This window comes from Bubalus bubalis, chromosome 16, assembly GCF_019923935.1.
Source record: "Bubalus bubalis isolate 160015118507 breed Murrah chromosome 16, NDDB_SH_1, whole genome shotgun sequence".
Taxonomy (NCBI): domain Eukaryota; kingdom Metazoa; phylum Chordata; class Mammalia; order Artiodactyla; family Bovidae; genus Bubalus; species Bubalus bubalis.
The window spans coordinates 75,561,640-75,581,071 of record NC_059172.1 but is presented as its reverse complement, the minus strand read 5'-3'; the positions used below and the strand labels follow the sequence as shown (position 1 = coordinate 75,581,071).

The 19,432-nt window shown below is 37.8% G+C and overlaps 1 protein-coding gene and 2 pseudogenes across 1 annotated transcript in view; all 3 read right to left on the bottom strand.

Annotated features, from left to right (window-relative positions):
• The window catches only part of CNTN5 (contactin 5), a 1,686,091-nt gene that overhangs the window by 1,201,530 nt on the left and 465,129 nt on the right, over positions 1 to 19,432 (bottom strand). The window lies entirely within an intron of this gene.
• On the bottom strand, positions 12,600 to 13,277 carry LOC112579729 (annotated as a pseudogene).
• Positions 16,768 to 17,451, bottom strand: LOC112579730 (annotated as a pseudogene).

Below are 19,432 nucleotides of genomic sequence, written 5' to 3'. Positions count from 1 at the left end.
TTCCTTTGTTCTGTGTTTTCTCACTTCCCTAACTGGTGACTACTTGACTTTGCTCTTTGGACTCAGTGAAGGTCCAGAAGACTAAAGCCTGTTTCTGCAAACAAGAAACAGGAAACAAAGAGGAGCTTCTGTACCCAAGAGAGCCCCAGAAGGTGATGCTCAATTTTGCTCTACCCTTTTCTTTGACACACCTCAATCATGAAGTGGACAGGAGTAGAATAAGAAAAGAAAGTTTTGGATGAAAATGTTAATAATAAACTTAGCAGTAGAACTCGGTTTTAGGAGCACTCAGCTTCATATGCTGTCAATAACTTCCTGTGAAGTCTCATTCTTTCTCACTGGGTTTGGCACTTCACAGCTAAACATGTACACAGAAACATGCACAGTGAAAAATGCATAGGGGGCTTTTCATACTTAGCTGTCTAAAGGAAAGAGGACAGTATAATACCTAAGGCCACAGAAATTATACTTCAATTTTTGTGATTTTTTTTTCTTGATGAGAGTTTTTATATTAAAATATATAAATTAAAGCATTATTAAGGATAACTAAAAATAGCATGTAACAGAACAAAGAGATCTCAAACTGAAAACAAAATTTGGGAACAATCTGACACCTAAAGCCTTATCCCTGTACCCAGAAAAGTTTGGCTCTCTTTTCTCCTTTAATATTGGATATCAAAATAAAGGTAAAACTCCATCAATTAAATTTAAATTTTCCTCTAAAAAAATAGTCCATCTAATCCTCATCTTAATATTATTGAAATCATGTAAAAACACTGAACAATAACATCTTATTTGTATATTTCTCCAGCCTGCATATCTTACTTTTTGAGTAATAGCTCAATATATACAATATATATTTGTTGCAACTAGTATATGTATAGATGTGTATATACATACAAAATTTCAGGGAAAGCTATATAAATATATATAAAGAATATATATTTTTAGCATTTTATATAATTATGTTATATATAATTTTAAAATTTACAGTTTTTATATGAATAGTTTTATAAAATGAATATAATTTGAATAGAGTGACACATGCTATATTTAAAAATATTCCCCATAACTCATCCACCAGTTTTTTCTTATATATGTAAATAAATATTTATTCATGAGGTAAGGATTTTTATGCACTATAGAAAACATACCTTTCTCAAAACAAACAACAGATGGGCAAAAATAGAAACCTGAGGAGTCAGGCTCCTCCTTTCAACAGAGACCTGCAGAGCCAATTACTGTGAACCCAGCCAATGTATCCTGATGAAGGGCGGCTCCTTGCCTCTGTGACAGCTGCTGGAAATCAGCCACTAATGCCTCCAGGCCTGTTCTCCCAACACCATAGGAGAAGGGGTAAGGGAACAAACACCCACAGGCATTAGTCTTTGTTATTCTTTACAAATATTTAATTCATAATATTCCAGTCTTTTCAAAAGTTTAGCAAATCATTTCAGTTTTACCACAAGAATCTTGTGTACTAACTAGCCCTGATCAAATTTAAGCAGTTATAATGTACCAATTGCAACACAGAGCAGTGACAATATCACTTGTTTTCATCCATGCCTGATTCTAGAGGCCACCTATCCCATTTCTTTTCTTTTTTTTTTTTCTTCTTTCTCATTTCTGTACTTTAATGCCAACTCTCTCAGTCAAGGAATATGCATTAAATGTGACCATTAATAAATGTGATTTATATTTACACAAAGAAACGTAACTTCAAAGATAGTATAACTTACGACAGGATTTCAATTATAGCATATAGCAGAAATATTTGAATTTCTCAATAGCAGCAACATTTCATCTTTTGATGGTAGGTTTGCATTTTAGAAGTAGCTGACATTTCTTCAAAGTCAAGCATGGAAAATAAGGTATGTGAATAATTTCAATAATGTTATCAAACCCAAGTTCACGTGCCCAAAGCACAGTGAGGTGAAACAAACTGAAACATCAGAGTTTGGAATAAAGGTTTATTGCAGGGCCAAGCAAGGAGAACAGATGGCTCATACTCAAAAGACCCAAACTCCTGGGTGGCTTTACAAGCAAAATTTGGTGGTGGGGTGGTTGTAACTTTCCTCTGATTGGTTGATGGTGAGGTAACAGGGTAGTGATCCAGGAATCTCAGTTATCAGCCTTCAGGTTCCAACTAGTCTGGGCTTTCTTTCTCTGTGCTCAGCCTTAAGTTATCCTCTATCTGAATTTGGCCCTGAGTTCCTGTGGAATAACTCAATGATTGTTAAATACATATCTCTTGAGGAGGGGCCAGGTCCCTGTCCCATATTACACTATTGTTTATTGATTGTCTTTCCTTTGTTTCTGCATTATTTCACTCTCCTGTTCAGTAACTATTTGAATCTGCCCTTTGGAACTCAGAGGTCTAGGAGCTTGAAACATTATTTCTTCAAACAAGCAACAGGAAAGGCTTCTGTACCTAGGATCACTCTATAGGGTTCTACTTGGTTTTGTTAATACTGTGCTTAGTCACAACTGAAACGTAATGACAACATTTTTCTTGGTTACCTAAAAACTGATAATTAAATGTCATTCCATCCAACCTAAAATAGACTGAAAACAAAGCAAAAGCCCCAAACTGTGCAATGATGATATTTGTGAGAGTTAATCTAAAGATTATTGTGTAGATGAACTTGGTTCCCAATTTTTTTTTTTTTTTGGAGGGGGAAGGAAAGCTAAAAGTTAATTAGTTGCTCAGTCCTGTCCAACACTTTGCAACTCCATGGACAGCAGCCTGCCAGGCTCCTCTGCCCGAAGACCCTGGTTCCATCCCTGTGTCAGGAAGATCTCCTGGAGAAGGGAATGACAACCCATTCTAGTATCCTTGCCTAGAGAATTCCATGGACAGAGGAACCTGGCGGGCTACAGTCTATGGGGTCACAAAGAGTCAGACACGACTGAGCAACTAACTGTTTCAAACTTGATTTAGGTTTATTGACTGATTATTTGTCTGTTTGTTTGAAATTTTGCTACAACTTTCGATTCCTCCAAATAATCTAAAATAAAAATGTTTTATTTTGTTGTAAATATTAAAGGCCTTTATTTGTTTGAGCAAATAGCTCAAGATCTTTGCAACTGCTCTCAGATTTTCTCTTCACCTGGTAGATTCAGGCCCCAATAGCATTCTTGGGAAAATGGAATTTGTCTATGGTTGACAAGTATGTTATCATATATGTACTCATAGCACTGTTTCTTTTTTTTTTCACAGCACATCTCATAACGATAACTATTTATTTATAAAAGTATCTATAAAATATCTGCTTCTTCTTAGACTCTAAGTTCCAACAGGAAGAGATCTTAATTCTCTTGTTCACAGATATATATCTAGCACCTCGCATAGTTTTAGGCTCCATGCTAAGTGCTAGATACAGGTACTAGGCCATATTTCTGTTTAAATTATCGTTAAATGAAAGTTTTTTTGTTGAATGAATATGTAAATATTTACTTATTAAGTAAAATAATAAATCCCCATATATTCTAGATAATGGAAAAAGAGCATCGGCTATCATATTTTTAGAAATTTTAACTTTATTTTTTACCATTACCTAGATGTGTTTATCAGAGAAGGCAATAGCACCCCACTCCAGTACTCTTGCCTGGAAAATCCCATGGACGGAGGAGCCTGGTAGACTGCAGTCCATGGGGTCGCTAGGAGTTGGACACGACTGTGTAACTTTCAAGTAGACAACCTGAGCGACTTCACTTTCACTTTTCACTGTCATGCATTGGAGAAGGAAATGGCAACCCACTCAAGTGTTCTTGCCTGGAGAATCCCAAGGATGGGGGAGCCTGGTGGGCTGTCGTCTCTGGGGTCGCACAGAGTAAGTAGGACATGACTGAAGTGACTTAGCAGCAGCAGCAGCAGCAGCAGATGTGTTTATAGAGGCAAATTTCTCAACTGTACTTTGAGATAGTCAAAACTTTACCAAAATGTCTTGAAGATATTTTAAACTTAGAACATATCCAGCAAATAAATATTAATGGAAAATAACTTATAATTATACCACAATTTGATGGAACATATCAGCAAATAAATTGCCATTCTGTGAACAAAAAAGCAAATATTCCTAATTGCTAATGAGAAACCAGTATAAATAAAATCAGTATAAAATCAGGATTAGGAGCTCTTGCATCTGTGTCTAACAGACATAGACATTTTCCAAGATAAATTTAGCATTCCCCTTAGCTTGACTAAATTACACATATTTTTTTCCCATTATAGGTTCCTGACATTCCTTGTCTTATAATATATACTTTAGAAAACCTGTGATTATAAATTACTTCTTTGCCTATTTGAAATGTATATAAATCTTCTCCTAACCTCTTGTCAGCTTTATTACCCACAGTATGTCTTTTGTCAAGGACCAGGAATCATCTCTTTGAAATGTATTCATCAAGGAAGATAGCATCTTATTTCCCAGTCTCTGTGGGAGGGTAGGAGCCTAAGTTTGATGGGTACCAATTAGGAAACACAGTGACCTACCTAATCACTGAGAAAAAACTCTGCAAACTCAGAAGAAACTCAATGTGCTTAACACAGCCCATTGATCAACCTTCTCTGTAAGGCCCTCTAGTATTTTTCTGCTAGTGGCTCAGTGGTAAACAATCTGCCTGCCAATGCAAGAGATATGGGTTCAGTCCCTGTGTTGGGAAGATCCCTTGGAGAAGGAAATGGCGACCCATTCCAGTATTCTGGCAAGGTAAATCCCATGGGCAGAAGATTCTGGCAGGCTACAGTCTATAGGGTCGCAAAAATGTCAGACATGAATTAGTGACTAAACAACAACAATTTTTCTGCTGGTTCACTCAGTACCATCTTTGTGAAATCATCCTGCCTTTGCTTCAACAGAGATGAGTTCAGTTCTCCTTTACTGCAATAACCTTGAAAGCTTTCTTTTGCTGTGTAACTTTGTCCAGTGCAATTTTTGCTATGACAATTCAAACCCCATGTGAGGAATTTAGTAACCACGGGAACTAGAACAAGTTATTTGGCACTTGAAGCACATATATTCTGATTGATAAAATGGGGATTACATGTGTAATGTACCCAGCACTAGTATGAGAATTATACATGTAAAGTTCTCAACATAAACCTTGTGTGACATATTACAAGTACTGGCTTATTACGAATTAAATAATACCCATCATTGTCACTGTAAGATCTTGTATAATGAAATTGATTGTTTTAGTATCTGGAGATGAAACCAATATTCTCAAAATGAATTAATTATATGTAGCTATTTTTTCTTTAGGCTGAGAGTTCTGAATAGCATACTCAAGGGATTCTTGAATGACCCAATGAACACTAAGTTTTCCCAATTATTTTGAATTAACTGGAAAAAGGGAATGTGAGAACAGTAAAATGGGGGGAAAAACACAAAGCTATTTAGTTTCCTAGGCAGCTGATTTGGACACACATTAGCACTGTGATCCCAGTTTTTTTAAGAATTGTGATCACATCAAAATTCTTTGAATCATAAGATCTTGAAAAATAAGTCCAAATGTCTACTGCAAACTGGTGTCAGAAAATATCATCAGTTTCAATTTAATATAGATATTCAGAAAATTGAATTTTAGGAACTGGGCAGTAACATAGTGCCAAGTCAATTACTTTTTATCTCAGAGTTACTATAACAGACTGAAATAATTTTCCATCTAGCTGCCTAAAATGGGTTACAGCTTAAGATGTGCATAGGTGGGTGTTCATGATCTTAACTTATTCAATGTCTTCTTTAAATTCCAATAGTAAGTATTTTTCTTCTCTTCCTTTTCCCTCTCTTTTTGACAGAATACACTTTGAAAATTTCTTAGTGGGATGATCTTAACTATTTCTTTAGAAATTGCTGATCTTACTACATTTTTCATAATGGTACACCTGTGTTACACAAACAGCAATGTGTAATCAGACTGATATTTTCAGATAAGCACTGTCTTTTTTTCCACCTGCTATTATATTTGATCACCTGTAATACTAATTCACATTCCGTAAAATGCTCCTGCTACATTGGAAAGAAACAATGGAAGAAAGCACTATGTTCTTTGATACTATCAATTCCAAGTTCAGGGCCAAACTCTGCCTTTCACATACAGAGACTATAATGCTAGGTAAAACTATAATAAAGCAGCAGAATTGGCCACCACCAAGTGTGTCTCTTTAGTATAAACATCATTTTAGGCTGGCTCATTTTTAAGGACCTATAAATACAGAAGCTCTGAAAGTCAAGTAGACAAAAGACTTTTGTAAGACATATTTATATGAATAAGAAAAATCTGTTTGTAAGGACATCTCTCCTTCTTACAAGGAAGAGGGTGATGACTCTAAATTTCTCAATACTATTTTCAATGAAGAAGACTACTTAGATGTGCATAACAACCTTACCCTTGTTTATTGTACTTTTCCTGGTAACCTCTCATAATTGAATCCTCATGCTCAACATCTTTTTTGAGGCGAAGGTTTCCCGCATTTTTAGTTTTTCTGGGTCTTTCCATGTAAACATGCCATTAATTTTTTAAATTAATTTTTATTGGAGTACACTTGATTTACAATGTTATGTAATTTTCCTCTGCAATGCAAAATACATTGACTATACATATAATATACATATTCCCATTCTTTTTTAGATTATTTCCCCATATAGGTCATTACAGATTATTGAATAGAATTACCTGTGCTATACAGTAGATTTTTATTAGTTATCTATTATTAATTACACAGATTTCTTTCCCATTATAGGCTTCTATGTTCCTTTTCTTGTAATACTTACTTTAGAAAACTTGTGATTATAAATTACTCCTCTGCCTATTTGAAATGTATATAAATCTTCTCCTAACCTCTTGTCAGCTTTATTACCCAAAGTATGTCTTTTGTCTAGGACCAGGAATCATCTCTTTGAAATGTATTCATCAAGGAAGATAGCATCTTATTTCCCCATCTCTGTGGGAGGGTAGGAGCCTGTTTGATGGGTACCAGTTAGGAAACACAGTGACCCACCTAAGCAATGAGAAAAAACTCTGCAAACTCAGAAGTAACTCAATGTGCTTTGTGCCTAACACATCCCATTGATCAACCTCCTCGCTAAGGTACTCTAGTACTTTTCTGCTGGTGGCTTAATGGTAAATAATCTGCCTGCCAATTCAGGAGATGTGGTTCAGTCCCTGTGTTGGGAAAATCCCCTGTAGAAGGAAAAGACAACCCATTCCAGTATTCTTGCCAGGCAAATCCCATGGGCCGAGGAGCCTAGCAGGCTACAGTTCATAGGGTCGCAAAAGAATCAGATGTGACTTAGCAACTAAACAACAACTTTTATGCTAGCCCACTCAGTGCCATCTTTATACAATCATCCCACCTTTGCTTCAACAGAGATGAAAAAGATGGTTTCAGTGTGGTTCAGTGGTAAAGAATCCACCTGCCAATACAGGAGACATGGGTTCAAGCCCTTGGTCAGGAAGATCCTCTGGAGAAGGAAATGAGAACCCACTCTAGTATTCTTGCCTAGGGAATCCCATGGACAGAGGAGTATGGTAGGCTATAGTCCATGGGGTCATAAAAGAGTCAGACACAACTTAGCAACTAAACAAGAACAATAAATATAGTAAAGTGTATATGTCAACCCGAATCCCCCATTTTATCCCTCCCCATCACCTGTCACACTTGGTAACCATAAATTTGTTTTCAACAACTTTCATTTTTCCCCTGTTAATCTTTCGTATACTGATTTAATTATTAGGTCCACTAAAGAACCTAGAGGAAAAACATTTTTCCCCTACACTTTTTTTTTTGATTAATGCTTCTTTCTTTTTTTTTTTAAATGTGTAAAACCATTTAATTTTCATGAATAATACTGGTTTTAAGTTTTCTAGTTTAGTACAGTTAATGCAGACCGTTTCCCAGCATAAGGATGAATTGTTAGAAAGTGGTATAAACTAACAGCAGCCGTATGTTGAGTGACAAGGCAGGTTCTATAAAACAGCAAAGGTTTTATACTACTTTGTTTCTTCATTGTGCTGAAAATTTCAGGTGATTAAATCCTTAAAATGTGTTTTAGAGTTGGATGATTAAATCTTGTCAGGTAATTTTAAACCTTTACAGGCATAATGACATAAAAAACATTTTAATATCTTTGATTTAATTCTTTCAAAAACAAATTATTTTTCCAGTATAAATATCCACAGCTTACTATGGGTCCTATCTGTCGATATCACAATATGACAGCATTCAGACACTTGTTATCTGCAAAGGCAGTGTATCTGCCATTTGTCACTAAGAAACATTCAGAAACAATTTCCCCATTTCTATTATTATGCAAAATATGTCAGAACAAGAAATTCATACTGAGAAAATTACTCCTCTGGTGAGATATTTTGACACAAAAAATCTTTCCTCGTCAAAGATGAAAAGCACCTTGTCAGTCACTTCTAATTGCTGCCTCATTTCTGTCAGTGGAGGGAGAATCAACTCCTTATGGTGACATTACAGAGGCATTTGCCAATGTGCAGAGTTGGTCTTGGCCTGTGAGCAGTGTTTGCTGAGCTCAGCCAGGTTTGAATCAATGCACAGAGATAGGGTGACCATTCATTATAACTCTTAATCTTTTTAAAAGCTGCCAAAAGGACATTTTGCCTTCTGGTTTCTGAAGGGAAAGAGACACGTGTACCCCAATGTTCATTGCAGCACTGTTTATAATAGCCAGGACATGGAAGCAACCTAGATGTCCATCAGCAGATGAATGGATAAGAAAGCTATGGTACATATACACAATGGAGTATTACTCAGCCATTAAAAAGAATACATTTGAATCAGTTCTAATGAGGTGGATGAAACTGGAGCCTATTATACAGAGTGAAGTAAGCCAGAAAGAAAAACACCAATACAGTATACTAACGCATATATATGGCATTTAGAAAGATGGTAACAATAACCCTGTGTACGAGACAGCAAAAGAGACACTGATGTATAGAACAGTCTTATGGACTCTGTGACAGAGGGAGAGGGTGGGAAGATTTGGGAGAATGGCATTGAAACATGTAAAATATTATGTATGAAACGAGATGTCAGTCCAGGTTCGATGCACGATACTGGATGCTTCGGGCTGGTGCACTGGGACGACCCAGAGGGATGGAATGGGGAGGGAGGAGGGAGGAGGGTTCAGGATTGGGAACACATGTATACCTGTGGTGGATTCATTTTGATATTTGGCAAAACTAATACAATTATGTAAAGTTTAAAAATAAAATAAAATTAAAAAAAAGTTTAAAAAAAAAAAAAGGACATTTTGTCTTTTTGCATGAATATTTGTCATGTCATCCTTGGTATCAGTGGATGCCTTCCTTCTTCAGCCTTTTCTGATATGCTTATGGTATTAAAGTGTAATAACTACCAAAACTCACATTGCAAGAATCAATTTGAAGAGCTGTAAACTTTTTAAACATTAAAATAAAACATTCCCTATCCTGCGCTTGTGATTCATATCCATGACCAAATGAATTAGGCAGGAATGAAGGCATGTGAAGGTTGAGCTGAGCAAACGTAAACTCATTAACTATGTGTGGAAAACACTTCTTTAGGAGAAGTATAATTCCAGCCATTCACTTGCAACAGATTTTCCAGGCAGATCATTATGAAACAGAGGGATAAAAAATAATCATTAGTGAGCAAACCAGAAATCATATTAAAGCTTTCAGTAACTCCTCTTTGTATTAAGATGGTTTATATGGAGGATCCATTAATAATGAAGATGGATGGGATGCTAGCACCTCAGGGCTTTCCTCTGGCAACTTTTAAGTTTATGATGGCATTGCTAAAACCTTCTGTAAAACCCTATTCCCCGGGACAACCCTGACAGAAAAGAACTTCTAAGTAAAAGCATCCGCAATATATTATCAGAGGAGTAGAGAGGAATAACTGCTTATATGCCCTGACCATTCTCTCACTGTTATCTGCATTGATCGGTTTCCTGATCTAATTTATTTCAAATAAATTATGCTACATTTGATTAGCTGCTTCTAAAAAAAAAAGTGTAATGTATTCATATAATAACCCTTTATTGAGGGGCTGTCACCTGTCAGATCCCACAGTAGGCACTGAAAATACTAAGACAAATTGAATTGGGAACAATCTGTGTTCTACAGGAGCTAAAGTTATTCCATATCATATCTCTTTTATTTAGAAATATCATATCAGATTTAGAGCTTGGATCATAACTAACTCTGTTAGAGTATATGAAATTAAACAAAATGGATTGGCAAGGTAATTCAGAGGATTCCCAGCATTTATACTGGACTACCTCTAAAGTTCTCTAAAATTGTTTTCTATCCTCTCAACCTGGTCACTGTGGTGGGATGGTACCATTGAAAATCTACAAAATTAGAGTCAGAAGGCCTTGATGCAGGTTTGTGCTACGCCACTTTCTAAACGTGCAAATTTAGAAAACTGTTTTACTTAATACGATGCAGGGTGTCAGATTTTTGCCACTCCAAAATGTGTCACTTTGGCATAAGGATTACTTTAGGCTGATTGGTTTTAAAAAGATAGAAGTCTCAAAAACTTTTTCTTTTTTGTGTTCAATTCTCAGTTGCTAAATTGTATCTGACTCTTTGGGACCCCATAGATTGTAGTCCAAATCCCATGGACGGATGAGCCTGGTAGGCTGCAGTCCATGGGGTCGCCAGGAGTCGGACAAGACTGAGCAACTTCACTTTGACTTTTCACTTTCATGCACTGGAGAAGGAAATGGCAACCCACTCCAGCGTTCTTGCCTGGAGAATCCCAGGGGCAGGGGAGCCTGGTGGGCTGCCATCTCTGGGGTCACACAGAGTCGGACACGACTGAAGTGACTTAGCAGCAGCAACAGCAGCAGACTATAGACCCCCAGGCTCCTCTGTCCATGGAATCTTCCGGGCAAGTATCCTAGAGCAGGTTGTCATTGCCTTCTCTAGGGGATCTTCCCAACCCAGGGATCGAACCTGGGATGTCTCTTGCATTTCTTGCACCAGCAGGTGGATTCCTTACCACTGTGCCACTTGAGAATTCCTTTCCTTTTTAAACTCCCCCTTAACTGCCTAAAAGAATTTAGAAATGAGTGTCTTTTCTGGGAAGGGAACAATCACCAGAGATAATGGCAAAGAATATGAACAATGTGTATAGTAGATTGGCGGATTTAGTAAGAACTACCTGTTCACACTGCTCTCTCTGTTTCACTGTCTTTGCATGGCATGGCAAACATCTGCTTATCAAACACTTGCTTTTCCCACATTCCATTAAATCATCTTCCTTTTTTCCCTTTGTCCCACACCCCTATGCCTTTCTCCTTAGCTCTGGGTGGCATTTAAGTTGCAATTGTCTGACTCCTAGAAGGTTTCATGTTCTTAAGTGACCCTGTATGTACATAATTAAATTTGTTTTTCTTTTATTAATCTGTCTTCTTGCTGTTGTTCAGTTGCAAAGTTGTGTCTGTTTTTTTGCAACCCCATGGACTGCAGCACACCAGGCTTCCCTGTCCTTAACTATCCCCCAGAGTTTGCTCAAACTTATGTTCATTGAGTTGGTGAATGCCATCCAGCCATCTTATTCTCTGTTGCCTCCTTCTCCTTCTGCTCCCAATCTTTCCCAGCAGCAGGGTTTTTCCAGTGAGTCAGCTCTTTGCATCAGGTGGCCAAGTACTGGAGTTTCAGCTTCAGCAACAGTCTGTCCAATGAATATTCAGGACTGATTTTCTTTAGGATTGACTGGTTTTATCTCCTTGCTGTCCAAGGGACTCCAAGAGTCTTCCCCAACACTGCAATTTGAAAGCATCAATTCTTCAGCACTCAGCCTTCTTCATGGTCCATTTCCCACATATGTACGTGATTACTGGAAAAACCATAGCTTTGACTATACAGACCTTTGTCAGCAAAGTGAGGTCTCTGCTTTTTAATATGCTGTCTTGATTTGTCATAGCTTTCCTTCCAACAAGCAAGCATCTTTTAATATCATGGCTGCAGTCACCATCCACAATGATTCTGGAACCTGAGAAAATAATGTCTGTCACTGCTTCTGCTTTTTCTCCTTCTATTTTCCATGGAGACATGGGACCAGACACTATGATCTTAGTTTTTTGAATGCAGAGTTTTAAGCCAGCTTTTTCACTGTTCTCATTCACCCTCACGAGGAAGGCAATGACAACCCACTCCAGTACTCTTGCCTGGAAAATCCCATGGATGGAGGAGCCTGGTGGGCTACCATCTATGGGGTCATACAGAGTTGTACACAACTGATGTGACTTAGCAGCAGCAGCAGCGTTCACCCTCATCAACAGGCTCTTTAGTTTCTCTTCAGTTTCTACTATGTCTGTATTATCTGAATATATGAGGTTGTTGATATGTCTCCTGGCAATTTTTATTCCAGTTTGTGATTCATTCAGCCTCACATTACACATGACATACTCTGCATATAAGTTAAATAAACAGAATTAAAATATACAGACTTGTCGTACTCTGTTCCCAACTTTGAACTAGTCCATTTTCCTATGTCTGGTTCTAACAGTTGACCTGCATACAGGTTTCTCAGGAGACAGGCAAGGTCATCTGGTATTCCTATCTCTTGAAGAATTTTCCAGTTTGTTGTGATTCACACAGTCAAAGCCTTTAGTGTGGTCAATGAAGTAGATATTTTTTCCGAATTTCTCTTGCTTTTTCAATGATCCCCCAAATGTTGGCAATTTGATCTCTGGTTCCTCTGCCTTTTCTAAATCCAGCTTGTACTCCTGGAAGTTCTCAGCTCATGTACTATTGAAGCCTAGCTTGAGGGATTTTGGGCATAACCTTGCTAGCATGTGAAATGGGTGAAACTGTAGTAGTTTAAAATTCTTTGCATTGCCCTTCTTTGGGATTGGAGTGAAAACAAACCTTTTCCAGTTCTGTGGCCAATGATGAGTTTTCCAAATTTGCTGGCATGTTAGGTGCAGCACTTTATCAGCAATCATCTTTTAGGGTTTGAAGTAGCTCAGCTGGAATTCTTTCACCTCCACTAGCTTTGTTTGCAGTACTGCTTCCTAAGGCCCACTTGACCTCACACTCCAGGATGTCTGGCTCTAGGTGAGTGAGCACACTATCATGGCTATCTGGGTCAATAAAACCTTTTTTGTAGATTTCTTCTGTTTATACTGCTACTTTTTAATCTCTTCTTCTGTTAGGCCCTTGCCATTTCTGTCCTTTATTGTGCCCATCTTTGCATGAAATGTCCCCTTCATATTTCTAATATCTCTGAAGAGATCACTAGTCATTCCCATTCTATTGATTTCCTCTATTTCTTTGCATTGCTCACTTAAGAAGGTTTTAATATCTCTCCTTGCTATTCTTTGGAACACTGCATTCAGTTGGGTATATCTTTCCCTTTCTCCTTTGCCTTTGACTTCTCTTTTTCTCTAAGCTAGTCTGTCTTAATTTAATTCATTATAGAAGAGGCAAAGAACCTAAAAAAAAAGTTTCCTCCCTAACAACATTACTTCTCACTTATTGAATATTGATTATATGTTACACTTGATAAATGTGTGTGTTTTATTCATTAAATCCTTATAACCTCTCTATAAGAAATGCACTGCTATCATACACACTTTACAGATGAGAAAAGAAATTGAGGGATAGTGTGATTAAGAATCTTCTATGGTATCAAAGCTCTAAGTAGCAGAGCTGGGGAGTACAGTGAAACAAGGTTCATCTGAAAGCAAAACCCACACTCTTACCTTTTGGGTCACTTGGCCCCTTCCCACTGGCCTTATTTAGATCAGGTCTTCATTCCATTTCAGCAAAAACCTTACAATAATGTCTCTGCCTCCAGTCTTTTTTCCCTTCAAAGTCAGCCTTATGCAGTTGCCAAAATGATCTATATAAAATGTAGATCTGACCATATTCCAGTGCTGCCTAAATCTCTCAATAGTACCTTGCGAGGCCTTTCAAGAGGAGAAATTCTCTTAAGTATAAATGCCCAGGTCCACCATGGATCACAGAGTACAGGATTAACACTCTTAGGGTCATTTCCTTTACTTCCCCCCCACCTCAGGATTTCACTACTTCTAACATAAAGCCCATGATTTAAACAAATTAAAGGAATCTTGTTCTCACAAAATGATTGGAGAGTTCTGTTCAAATGTGAATTCAACTTTTCACAAAATACTATCCTCTGATATTATGGGCATTATTGATGCTTAAAATATTAAATAATGTTGAACCATTGCTTGTTCTAAGAACTAAGATTCTAATGTGGAATCTTGACCTTATCTCCTAATTCAATTATCCAATTCAATTCCTCTGACCAAATTTCAAATGAGGATCTTGAGTTACCTTTAAGCAAGGAGATAGTTTATATGCAAACATTTGGAAAACACTGTGGGCACTTCAGTGAGCAAAATATGAAAAATATATGTTGAATAAACTAGAAAAAAACAATATTAGGCTATTTCTATAACCACCTGAGTACTGGAATGAAAATAAGAATTTATTATTGCTTAAACTCTAATACTTGAGGAAGTTAATACATCACATGAATATATCTGAACTTTGCAAACAAGCAATTTAATTTAGAATCATCTAATGCCAACATCTGCTGGATCATTGAAAAAAGCAAGAGAGTTCCATAAAAAAAATATCTATTTCTGCTTTACTGACTATGCCAAAGCCTTTGACTGCATGGATCACAATAAACTGTGGAAAATTCTGAAAGAGATAGGAGTAACATACCACCTGACCTGCCTCTTGAGAAATCTGTATGCAGGTCTAGAGGCAACAGTTAGAACTGGACATGGAACAACAGACTGGTTCCAAATAGGAAAAGGAGTATGTCAAGACTGTATATTGTCACCCTGCTTATTTAACTTCTATGCAGACTGCACTGTGAGAAATGCTGGACTAGATAAAGCACAAGCAGGAATCAAGATTGCTGGGAGAAATATCATTAACCTCAGATACTCAGATGACACCACACTTATGGCAAAGAAGCAAAGAACTAAAGAGCCTCTAGATGAAAATGAAAGAGAAGACTAAAGAAGTTGGCTTAAAACTCAACATTCAGAAAACTAACATCATGGTATCCTTTCCCATCACTTCATGGCAAATAGATGGGGAAACAGAGGAAACAGTGGGTGACTATTTTTCTGGGCTCCAAAATCACTGCAGATGGTGATTGCAGCCATAAAATTAAAAGACGCTCACTCCTTGGAAGGAAAGTTATGACCAACCTAGACAGCATACTAAAAAGTAGAGACATTACTTTGCCAACAAAGGCCCGTCTAGTCAAGGCTATGGTTTTTCTGACTCTTTGCATCTCCGTGGACTCTATCCTACCAGGCTCCACCTTCCATGGGATTCTCCAGGCAAGAATACTGGAGTGGGTTGCCATTTCCGGGGATCCTCCCAAAACAGGGATTGAACCTGGGTCTGTTTCATTGTGGCAGATGCTTTACTCTCTCAGCCACCAGGGAAAGTCCAAAATAAAGAAGAAAATGGAGCAGTTGTATATCATCAGTGAACCTAGGGCTTCAACCTTAAGCCCAAAGTTGTCATGATATGAACAACAAAACCTGGGTTAACACTGAAATTGTTGTTTTACGATATAACCTATTAAATAACTAATACTGCTTTTATAAAGCATATTTAGAAATATATAAGTTTAAACATTTTACCTGACAAATAATAGAAAAGGCTCTTTTTAAAAGACTTGGGTAATCAAACTTATAAAGGATTAATTTAATAATCAGTTCAGTTCAGTCACTCACTTGTGTTCGACTCTTTGCGACCCCATGAATGGCAGCATGCCAGGCCTCCCTGTCCATCACCAACTCCTGGAGTTTACTCAAACTCACGTCCATCAAGTCAGTGTTGCAATCCAGCCATTTCATCACCTGTTGTCCCCTTCTCGTCCTGCCCCTAATCCCTCCCAGCATCAGAGTCTTTTCCAATGAGTCAACTCTTCGCATGAGGTGGCAAAGTACAGCTTTAGCATCAGTCCTTCCAAAGAAATCCCAGGGCTGATCTCCTTCAGAATGGACTGGCTGTATTTCCTTACAGTCCAAGGGACTCTCAAGAGTCTTATTCAACCCCACAGTTCAAAAGCATCAATTCTTTGGCGCTCAGCCTTCTTCACAGTCCAACTCTCACATCCATACATGACCACAGGAAAAACCATAGCCTTGACTAGACAGACCTTTGTTGGCAAGATAAGTCTCTGCTTTTGAATATGCTATCGAGGTTGGTCATAACTTTCCTTCCAAGGAGTAAGCGTCTTTTAATTTCATGGCTGCAGTCACCATCTGCAGTGATTTTGGAGCCAAAAAAAAAAAAAAAACAAAGTCTGACACTGTTTCCCGATCTAATTCCCATGAAGTGATGCGACCAGATGCCATGATCTTCGTTTACTGAATGTTGAGCTTTAAGCCAACTTTTTCACTCTTCACTTTCACTTTCATCAAGAGGCTTTTTAGTTCCTCTTCACTTTCTGCCATAAGGGTGGTGTCATCTGCATATCTGAGGTTATGATATTTCTCACGGCAATCTTGATTCCAGCTTGTGTTTTTTCCAATTCAGCATTTCTCATGATGTACTCTTCATATAAGTTAAATAAGCAGGGTGACAATATACAGCCTTAACTTATCCTTTTCCTATTTGGAACCCGTCTGTTGTTCCATGTCCAGGTATAACTGTTGCTTCCTTACCTGCATACAGATTTCTCAAGAGGCAGATCAGGTGGTCTAGTATTCCTATCTCATTCAGAATTTTCCACAGTTTGTTGTGATCCACACAATCAAAGGCTTTGGCATAGTCGATAAAGCAGAAATAGATGTTTTTCTGGATTTCTCTGGCTTTTTCCATGATCCAGCAGATGCTGGCAATTTGATCTCTGGTTCCTCTGCCTTTTCTAAAACCAGCTTGAACATCTGGAAGTTCACGGTGCACGTATTGCTTAAGCCTGGCTTGTAGAATTTTGAGCATTATTTTACTAGTGTGTGAGATGATTCCAATTGTGCAGTAGTTTGAGCATATTTTGGCATTGCCTTTCTTTGGGATAGGAATGAAAACTGACCTTTTCCAGTCCTATGGCCACTGCTGAGTTTTCCAAATTTGATGGCATATTGACTGCAGCACTTTCACAGCATCATCTTTCAGGATTTGAAATAGCTCAACTGGAATTCCATCACCTCCACTAGCTTTGTTCGTAGTGATGCTTTCTAAGGCCTACTTGACTTCACATTTCAGGATGTCTGGCTCTAGGTCAGTGATCACACCATCGTGGTTATCTTGGTCATTAAGATCTTTTTTGTACAGTTCTTCTGTGTATTCTTGCCACCTCTTCTTACTATCTTCTGCTTCTGTTAGGTCCATACCATTTCTGTCCTTTATCGAGCCCATCTTTGCATGAAATGTTCCCTTGGTATCTCTAATTGTCTTGAAGGGATCTCTAGTCTTTCCCATTCTGTTGTTTTCCTCTATTTCTTTGCATTGATCGCTGAGGAAGGCTTTCTTATCTCTTCTTGCTATTCTTTGGAACTCTGCATTCAGATGCCTATATCTTTCCTTTTCTCCTTTGCTTTTCGCTTCTCTTCTTTTCACAGCTATTTGTAAGGCCTCCCCAGACAGCCATTTTGCTTTTTTGCATTTTTTTCCATGGGGATGGTCTTGATCCCTGTCTCCTGTACAATGTCACGAACCTCCATCCATAGTTCATCAGGCACTCTATCTATCAGATCTAGGCCCTTAAATCTATTTCTCACTTCCACTGTATAATCATAAGGGATTTGATTTAGGTCATACCTGAATGGTCTAGTCGTTTTCCCTACTTTCTTCAATTTCAGTCTGAATTTGGTAATAAGGAATTCATGATCTGAGCCACAGTCAGCTCCCAGTCTTGTTTTTGTTGACTGCATAGAGCTTCTCCACCTTTGGCTGCAAAGAACATAATCAATCTGTTTTTGGTGTTGACCATCTGGTGATGTCCATGTGTAGAGTATTCTCTTATAAATGAATTTAAAATAAATTTAAGAATAAATGTAAAAAATGAGATAAAATACATCCTCTGAAGCCTACAAAACACTTATCAAAGAAATTAGATAAGAAAAAAAAAAGGAAAGTCATTCTGTGTTCATGGATTGGAAGACTTAATAATGGTATGATGACAGTGCTAAACAAAGTATCTATAGATTCAGTGCAATTCTATCAAAACTTCAACGGCATTGTGTTTTTTTGTCTTCATTGTTTGCCTGTTTCAGAAGGTGGGAAATTCATCTTAAAATTCATCAGAAATATCAAGTGACTTTGAATAAAGGAAACTTAAAAAAGAACAAAGTTTGAGTACTTCCACTTTCTGGTTGAAAATTTTTCTATATAGCAGCAGTAATATAAGCAATGTGGTACTGGCATACAGACAGATATTTGTACCTACAGACCAAAGGTCTCTCTAGTCAAGGCTATGGTTTTTCCAGTAGTCATGTATGGATGTGAGAGTTGGACTGTGAAGAAAGCTGAGTGCCGATGAATTGATGCTTTTGAACTGTGGTGTTGGAGAATACCCTTGAGAGACCCTTGGACTGCAAGGAGATCCACCCAGTCCATTCTAAAGGAGATGAGTCCTGGGTCTTCTTTGGAAGGACTGATGCTAAAGCTGAAACTCCAGTACTTTGCCACCTCATGCGAGGAGTTGACTCATTGGAAAGACTCTGATGCTGGGAGGGATTGGAGGCAGGAGGAGAAAGGGACGACAGAGGATGAGATGGCTGGATGGCATCACTGACTCCACGGACATGACTTTGAGTGAATTCTGGGAGTTGATGATGGACAGGGAGGCCTGGTGTGAGGAAATTCTGGGGGTTGCAAAGAGTTGGACATGACTGAGCAACTGAACTGAACTGAAAGTTAAAACCTCTTGTGCACCAAAGGATATCATCAGGAGAGCAGAGAGATAAGACAACCAAGAAAACAGCAGAAAATATTCACAACTCATACATCTGTAAGAGGCTATTACAAAAAATATACAAGAACCTGCAACTCAACCACAATGAGAAAACCATTTAATTTAAAAAATGGTCAAAGAACTTGAATCTTGGCACAAGACCTGATGTTGAATATCATCAGTCACTAGGAAAATATAAATCAAAACCACAAAGAGATATTCTGCACACCTAACAGGAAGGTAAATTTCTAACAAGACAAAACTACAGGTCAAATTAATATTGAATGTAATATTTGGCTCAGATTCTGTTCAAAGCACATAACCCATTTTACTTTATTTGATGATCACAGAGACTCGATGAAAGGGTACTCTTCCTGTATTAATAGATGAGGAACTTGAGAGTAGGGATGTCATACAATTTGACGACACACAGCTACTGTGTAATACAACTACAGTGTGACACAGCCTAAGATGGTTGCCTAGACACAAAGCCCATATTCTTTAGAT